We start from the raw sequence: 9,216 nt of genomic DNA on the forward strand, positions 1-9,216 counted from the left end.
TTTTTTTTTTTTTTAAGGGTACATGTTGCCCTGGCTGGGTAGCTGAGGTGGTTAGAGCGCCATTTCCGATACAGCAAGGTTGCACCAAAGTTGCGAGTTTGATCCCCCATCAGGGAACGTATAAGAATTAACCAGCCCAGCTGTTGTGGCTCAGTGGATTGAGCGTCATCCCATGCACCAAGAGGTCCCCAATCGATGTTGATGTTTCTATCTCTCTCTCTCTCTAAAAACAATAAAAACATATTAAAAAAAACAACTTACTGACACTTAAAAAAAAAAGAATTAACCAATGAGTGCATAAATAAGTGGAACAATAAATATCTCTCCCTTCCGCTCCCTTCCTCTCTCTTCAAAAACCAATGGAAAATTTTTTATTGAAGACTTTATTTTATTTTAAATATATTTTTATTGTTGATAGTATTACAGATATCTCTCATGTTTTCCCCCTTTCCCCCTCCTCTCAGCCCCTATCCAACCTCCCAGTAAAAAAATTTTTAAAAAAAGGATACTTGTCATTGGGTTTGGAGCCCACTGAGGTAACCCACACTGACCTCATCCTGAACCTGATTACATCTGCAAAGACCCCTTTTCCAAAAATGGCCACGTCCACGGGGTGCAAGTATTGGGACACGAACATATATTGGGGGCCACCATTCAGTATACTATCATTATTCCCATTTTACAGGTGAAGAAACAGAGGTACAGAAAGCCCACGCATCTCTGGAGCATCCCACAGCCTCCAAGAGGGAGGGCAGTATGCAAATTCAGGCCATCTGCTTCAAAGCCTGGGCTCACAACCACCTTCTCCGTCCAGGAGAAAGCAGAACAAAATCCCTGTCCTAATGGACTTTGAATTCTGGTGGAGGAGGTGGAAACAAACAAGCAAATAATGGATCTGTATCAGAGGGTCAGGGAGAACTGGGATGAAGAACCAAGCAGGGTCACCAGGACCAGGAAGGGGCTCTCTCTCCTGTAGGAGTGATCCAGGAAAGCTTCCTAGAGGAGGAAGCAAGGAGCAGAAACCTGAGAGAAGATCAGAGCAAGACACACAGATGTGGCTGGAGGAGCAACTCAGAGAGACAATACAGCAATGCAGAGGCCAGGAATGGGTCTTTCTCAGTCTCCTTTCCTCCCTGAGCACCACCACCAGGGGCTGGCACCCAGGCAGTACTGGACAAATGTTTGTTGACTGAATAAATAAAAGCCCCCCAAATCACTCCTTTAACTTGGATCCCTAGAAAACATGAAGTAGAGACGAACAATTTAGAGCAGCACGACAATAGAACTCTCTGTGATGAGGGCAAGAGTCACTTTCTGGGCTGTCTAACAGGGTAGCCACAATGCACGGCACCAGGCAGACACTGAGCTCTGGAAACGTGGCCAGTGCCACTGAGGACTGGATGTTTAATTGTGTTTACTTCCAATGAATTTAAATGTAAATACTGTAGCCACATGTGGCTAGTGGCTACCATATCGGGCAATATAGTTAGTTCTAGACCAGAGGTTGGCAAGCTGAGGCCCATGGGGCCAAATCCTGGGGGCCACTTGGTTTGTGAATAGTTTTGTTGGCACACAGACACCCATTCCTTTACATATTGCCTATGGCTGCTTTCACCATGCAATCAATGGCAGACTTGAGTCATTGCAACAGAGAACATGTGGCCTGCAGAGCTGAAAATATTTGCTCTCCGATCCTGTGCAGAAAAAGGTACCCCACCCCTGTTCTGGACTCTCACTTGGTCATTCCCACGGCTGGGAGGTTAGCTTTATCTTGAGCAAAGGCTTCCTTCCTCTCAGCTTCCGTTTTCTCAACAGTAAAATGGGTGTATCCCACCTCTTACATGAGCTTGCTGGGCAGTTAAAATTGGACGCCACGGGTAATGGGGCTTTGAAAGTGGCACAGCCCCCGTGGGTGCCCTGGCCGGGGTCACGACCTTCAAATCCATGCCTCTAATTGCTCACGTGGCCGATGCCCTTTCTTCCTGTTCATTTTTTTTTTCTCCCTGTCTCTTCCAGCTCCCTCCCTCGTGAGCCTGTCTTCCCTTCTGTTCTCCTTCCCTGTCTTCTCTCCACCTTCCTCCCCCACTGTCTTGCCCCAGACTCAGGGAAGTGAGAAAGTTCCAGCAGCACTGCAATCTCCTCTCCTCTCGTGTGGCTCCTAGATAAGACAGTAAAAATCCGATTTTCAGCAATTTGCTTCATTTGTGAGCTCTCCCGTGTCTCCCTCTCTCCCCCTGACACCAGCTTAGCAAAATTGTCTGGGCGGAGTGGATATTTTTAACCACTTAGCAGTCAGAGAACGGTCATAGAAGAGTTTTGTGAGAAACTTGGCCCCAGCCCTGCTGCGGGCAGTGTGTTTGTGGGGTTAGTGGAGGGGGCGTTTAAGGAAGGGTGGGACCTGGGCAAGTTGTAGGGAATGAACAAAGCAGGGAGGCAGGAAGGGGGAGTGGGGGTGGGGGAGTGGGGGAGAGCTAGCTGTGGGGAAGGGGTCTGCCCCACAGGAGCTGCTTCTTGTCTGGGAACAAAAGATATGAAAGAAGCCCCCCCACACCCTCCACCCGCAGTTTGGGAAGGGGCATCCTTTTCTCAAACCAGAGATGGTGATGGAAACAATGGACATTTATTGAGCACCTACTATGTGCCAGGCACAGGCTAGGTGCTTTCTATGTCCCTCATTAAATCCCCACAGTAGTCGATGAAAGATGAGTTTTTCTTCTGTGGATATTCGTTAAGACAAATGTTAGGCTGCTGTGACCACAGACTCCCCGAATGCAGATATCCCTCACTGTCCAAACATTTGCTATTTGGAAAATGCAGTTTGAATTTGTCCCCGGGGCTTGCAATCTGAACTCTGAATGGGTGTGGCTAGCGAGGGAAACAGTACAGTGGCTTAAGAGACACAGAAGGTCCTTTCTGACTCACATAAACAGCCCTGGCCTGCATTGCACGAAGCCACCCACCCTGGAGTGGCAGGCTGTCTTCGAGGCTCTCACAGATGGCAGCGGAGTCTGCTCAGGCTGCCGTAACAGAATACCACAGACTGGGCGGCTTATACACGACAGGCATGTATTTCTCACAGTTCGGGAGGCTGCAAGTCCAAGATCAAGATGCAGGCAGATTCAGTGTCTGGTGAGAACCCACTTCCTGGTTCACAGGCAGCCGTCTCCTCATGGTGGCCTCGTGTGTTGGGAGGCGCCAGGGAGCTCTCTGTCGTCTCTTGTATAAGGGCACTAATCCCTGAAGGTCTCACCCTCATGACCTAACGACCCCACCAAAGGCCCCGCCTCCTAATACCATCACATGTAGGATTAGGTTTCAACATGTGAATTTGCGGGACACGCACATTCGGTCCATAGCATCAGGCTTCGTAAATGTTCTGTCCTTGCGTAATAGGGGCCACCAGCTTCCCAGACCGTCCTGTCGGAGCCCTCACCAGCTGCCTACCTGCTGAGGTAACGCCACGTAATTTAGATCCTATTACCATGTGGTGTGCTAGTGACAACATCACTTTGGCTGCTGGAATAGAAACCCAACATTACAGTGGCTCAAACAAGAGATAACTTTATTTAGCGCTCACTTCTTTGTCTGGGTGTAAAGGGCCCGGGGCTGGGATGGTTGGCTACACTGTGGTGGGGGCACAGGCTCTTTCTGTCTTCAGTTCTACCGTCTTTAGAGTGGACTCCCCTCCCATCAGGTCCACCCTCCGGCCAGTGGGAAGGGAAGTAGGGGAGCCTCTACTCCGCCTCTTCACGGCTGCTCGCATGCTATTGGTCAAAATGTAGTCACATGGCATAGCCTTCAAGGAAGGCTGGGAAACGTAGTCTTTTTCCTGGATGGCCTTGTGCCCAGCTTTAAACGGGAGGTGTTCTATTAATACAAAAGATAAGGTAAGTAGGGAGTGGGGGGGGAATGGGAAGTGACTGCTAAATCAATACGGGGTTTCCATTGACAGTGATGAAAAAGTTCTGGAACCAGAGAGCAGTGATCCTTGCACAATATGGTGATTAGTGCTGCTGAGTTGCACACTGTAAATTGTTACCATGGTAAATTTTAGGTTATGTGTATCTTATCACGATTAAAAAATAATTTACTTGCAACAAAAGATAAGGAAAAGGGATATTGGGAGACAGTCCATACCCCAAGCAGAAACCTGGGTGAAGAGGGACAGCAAGCCCTGGCTGGGTTGGCTCAGTGGCTAGAGCGTCGGCCTGTGGACTGAGGGTCCTGGGTTCGATTTCTGTAAAGGGCACATGCCCAGGTTGCGGGCTCAGTCCCCAGTGGGGGCCATGCAGGAGGCAGCCAATCAATGATTCTCTCTCATCATTGATGTTTCTATCTCTCTTTCCCTCTCCCTTTCTCTCTTAAATAAATTTTAAAAAACATTTAAAAAGAGACATTGACAACCTAGAATTTAAAAAAAAGAGGACAGCAAGTCATGCAAATGCCTGAGGCAGATTTTTCCTGGCGGAGGAAAAGCATGTGCAAAGGCCCAGGAGCTGGAACTCGCTAGCTGTGCCTGAGAAACATTGAGGAGGCTGCAGTGAGATGAGGGGGGGGCACGTGGTAAGAGATGAAGACAGGAATTGAATCCGCCCACACCTGAATGAGCAGGTGACCATCCTTCCCTAGAGCCTCGCATTCTGCTGACACCTGGATCTTAGTGAGACCCAAACCAGAACCTGAGATGATACATGCATGTTGTTTAAGCTACTAAATTTGTGGGAATTAGTGATGGCGGCAACAGAAAACTAATCCAAGGTAGAAGCCTTGGGTGTTCTGAGTAGAGGCTTGGGAGACCGGGCTATGGTGCTCACTGGCGCCATCTGAGGGCTATGGGGGGAATATCCTTTAGGGGGCGAGGGTGGAGCTGGGGACCAGGGCAGAGGCTACTGCACTGGACAAGGTGGGGGCCCATAAAGGCCTGGAGAAAGGAAGTCCGGAGGTTTGGGAAAGAGAGAGAGAGAGAGAGAGAGAGAGAGAGAGAGAGAGAGAGAGAACAAGAGGGAGGGGTAGAGGGGAGGGTGAGACATGAAGAGATAGGTGTTAGGTCTGACCAAATAATTGAATGGATACCCACTCCCCTGGTTACTGACCTCCTTTAGGCCACTTCACAATGGACATTCCACTTGCTAAGACCATATCTCTCCCCTCCGGACTTTCCCAGAATCCGCACCTGCACAGAGAATTCTCCGCCCAGAAAAAGCCCACCTAGAGTCCTTTAAAAACCTGACTCTCTGTCTTTGGGTGCTGGCGCCATGTTGGGGCTCAGCCCATCTGGGTATCCAGATGACTTAATCTATAATGATAAAAGGGTAATATGCTAATTAGACCGGACGTCCTTCCGGACGAAGCTGGGGCTGTGAGGGAAGCCCGGGTCCCCGGTGCCAGAGGAAGCTGGTGCCAGCAGCCAGGGGAAGGAAGGCCTACTCTTATATGAATTTTGTGCATCGGGCCTCTAGTAAATTCATAATTCTTTACCCCTTTTGGCCTCGTGCATTCCTCCTTTGGCGACCCTAACAGTAGGGAGCGAGAGACAAGAATGACCCGAGATTTCTTACCTGGGTACAAAGATCCCCCAGCTCCCACTGCCCTCCGTGTCCCTCCAGCCTCCCTCCGACCTGCGGAGGCCACATGCTGCCGTCTCCTCCAGGCCTTGATCCTGCTTGTGACCTTTCACTCATCACATTTCCATTTTCCAGACAGGATGTCAGACGGTACTGGAGCGGGGCTGAGGGCTGCTAGCCCCCTGGCCCCAACAGAATTGGGGCCCTACCTCCTCCTTCCCACCTGAGTCCAGGAAAGCCAGCTCCCTGGTCTGCGCTTCTCTGGAATTTTTCTTCTCTTTTTGTTAACCGAATTACCCCACCTCTGCCTCTCCTTGGGGGCTGCCTGCTGGGCTGTGGGGGAGGAGGGGCCTGGGCTGCAGCGCAAGATATTAAACCATCAATCATCTGCCAAGCTGACTCCCTGGTGCTGGGGACCCTCGGCCAAGCTCCCCCCCTCCGGGAGCCCCTGCACCAGAGCAGCTCCAGCGCAGGCCCGAGGCCTGGGGACCCTGTCAAGGGGGGGCTTGGGGAGAAGTTCACAGACTTCACCTACCTGGACCGCAGACTGCTGTGCTCTGTGCAAATCCAAGAGTCACTCCATCACTCCGTGCCTCAGTTTCCCCCTCTGTAAAATGGAGTTAATAACGTTTTCGACGTCATTGCAGTTCTTTGTGAGGCTTACACGAGTGACTGTGGTGGCTACATCTGCCACATAGTCTGTCTATGGTTTGCTGCCGTGACTGTTGTCCTTGTCCTAGCATAGCCTGGGGACCATCTTAGCGGGCTCCTTTTGATGCCAGTGGGGCGAGTTCCTAGTGGGGACTGGCGTCCTAAGCCAAGAGGGTTCTTGGCTTCACACAGGAAAGAATTCATATATGAGCCAGCATAGAGTTTAAAGTGGAAGCAATGCCGGCTGGCATGGCTCAGCGGTTGAGCACTGACCTATGAAACAGGAGGTCACGGTTCAATTCCGGGTCAGAGCACATGCCCGGGTTGCAGGCTCGATCCCCAGTGTGGGGCGTAAAGAAGGCAGCCGATTAATGATTCTCATCATTGATGTTTCTACCTCTCTCTCACCTCTCCCTCCCTCCCTAAAATCAATAAAAATATGTTTAAAAAAATAAATAGCCCTAGCCGGTGTTGCTCAGTGGATAGAGCTTTGGGCGCAGACTAAAGGGTCGTGGGATCGATTCCGGTCAAGGACATGCTCCTCAGTTGCAGGCTCAATCCCCTGCCCTGGTTGGGGAGCATCGGGAGGCAACCAATTGATGTGTGTCTCTCAGCGATGTTTCTCTCTCCCTGTCTCTCCTCCTCCCTCCCACTCTCTCTAAAAATCAATGCAAAAATGTCCTTGGGTGAGGACTAACAAACAAACAAGTGACTAAATAAATAAATAAATAAAATGGAAGCAAGTTTATTGAACGGAGCGGGTAAGCCAGGAAAGCCACTCCGCAGACAGAGCGGCGGGCTCTCCTTACAGGAGAAGGAAGAGAGACCCAGCCAACTTCGGAAGTTAAGCTTATTCTGTTTGCAGTTTCTATGGCAGTTTGCGGGAGTGGGGAAGCAGAGAGTGGAAAGTCATGTTGGGATTCACGTGAACGTTCACAGGTATATTTTGTGGTGTGTTTCCGTTATGGTATGGGTGAGCGATAAGTGCGGGTGAGTCGCTATTCCTCAATCTTTGCAGGAATTCTCTTTGGAGGCTCCTCGGGGTCTGCTTGCATCTCCGGGCAGCCAAGTTCCGTGTCAGACAGACAGCACGTAGCAGGCCCCTGACTCCTCTCTGTTGGACGTTAGCTGTACAGTGTACATAGTTCTCATGCCCCTCTCCTGTGTTCCTTTCAGGTAACAAGGCTTGGCACTTTGCGCTGGCTGTTCCCTCTGCCTGGCATGAGCTTCCCCCAGACACCCATGTGACTGACTGCTCTTTGCCTGCTTCAGGGCTTTGCTCAAATGTCACCTCCTCGGTGAGGTCACTTGTTAAAATGACATGCAGTCCCATGCCTACCCCGACCCATCCCGGCTTTATTTCCCCCTGTAGCATACACCATCACCTCCTGTACTATCGGCTGTTTGTCTGTCTCCCTACGGAGGGTCAGCCCCCATGGCAGGGGTTGATTTGTTCACTGCCCCATGAAATGAACACTCGGGAAATATTTGTTGAGTGAGTGTATAAATGAGTGAATGAATGAATTCCATTCAGCCACTCCCAGAGGGCCCCCAAGGCAGGCCCGGGCCTCAGCCTGTCAGCAATCCTGGGTTTTCTGGGGCTGCAGGGGGTGTCATTGGTCGTGTGCAGGGGCCTAGCTGCTTCTCCGTCATCTTTCTGTGGACCTTTTTTCTTCTTATTGAAGTGAAATTCACCTAATGTCAAATCAACCGTTTAAAAGTATACGATCCAGTGACATTTAGTATCTTAGTCAACGTTGTACAACCACCACCTCTCTCTAAAGTTCCAGAATTTTCAAAAGGAAGCTACCTGTACCTCCCAATTTTCACCTTCCACCCAGCCGCTGGCACCACCGATCTCTTTTCTCTCTGGATTTACGAATTCCGGACACTCCCTATAAGTGGAATCGTACGATATTTGTCCTTTTGTTTCTGGCTCCCTTCACTCAGCATGTTTCCTAGTTTCATCCGAGTCATAGCGTGTGCAAACATTGTTCCTTTCTGTGCCTGAATGATATTCCACTACAACACAGTGGACTGCCTTTATCTGTTCATCTGCTGGCAGACATTTGGGTTACGTTCACTTTTTAAAAAAATATATTTTTATTGATTTCAGAGAGGAAGGGAGAGGGAGAGAGAGAGAGAAACATCAATTGCACGCCCCCCACTGGGGATCGAGCCCACAACCCGGGCATGTGCCCTGACCGGGAATCAAACCGTGACCTCCTGGTTCATAGGTCGATGCTCAACCACTGAGCCAGAAGGCTGGGCCGGGTTCACCTTTCTTGTGTGGCTCTTTAAAAGGCACCCCTTCCTCTGGGCGGATGCGGGGTGGCGAGGGGAGGGATGACACCAGCTCTTACTCTGGCTTCCGTCCAGCTCTCCTGCGCAGTGAGCAACCTGTTCCTGCCAACCCAGCCTGCGGATGTGTCCCCTGAGTAGCTCAGGCGGTGGGGGTGGGGGGCACTGTGATCACCACATAACCAGGGGCTGCACCTCTCACTCAGGCGTTCAGTCGGCCAGTCCCTCACCTCGGTGCCCTGCTCACTCCTGCGGAAAATTGGTCAGGGGATTGGCCACTCCGGGTGGTGCCCCAAGCCCCCCTTCCCTGTTGCCTCGGCTATGCCTTCCTTGCCCCCCCCCCCACCAGATTCTGGAGGCCCTGGCCTTCCCAGCCCCGCACCCCGGCCCCCTGTGCATCAGCTTTCCCGCCCGGAGTCCCACCCACCCTGCTTCTCTCACCCTCTCTCTGTCTCTCCAGCACAGTGGCTATTTTTATTTTTCCTTCTTATTAAATTTCCAACTTCTGCAAACACCACGGCCCCTGCCTCGCCGCCCCCTCCCCCCTTTTCCCTCAGAGCGGATTTGATTCACTTGCGTTTTATTAACAGATTTTAAAAAAACAGCCCAGCTGCCACCGCTCTGTGCTCTCTCTGCTTTCCTGGGGGTTTAAGGAAACTGGATGGACGGGGGTGTGGAAAGGCTGCAGGGTCCCTTTGGG

This window comes from Myotis lucifugus, unplaced genomic scaffold (genome assembly GCF_000147115.1).
Source record: "Myotis lucifugus unplaced genomic scaffold, Myoluc2.0 scaffold_310, whole genome shotgun sequence".
Taxonomy (NCBI): domain Eukaryota; kingdom Metazoa; phylum Chordata; class Mammalia; order Chiroptera; family Vespertilionidae; genus Myotis; species Myotis lucifugus.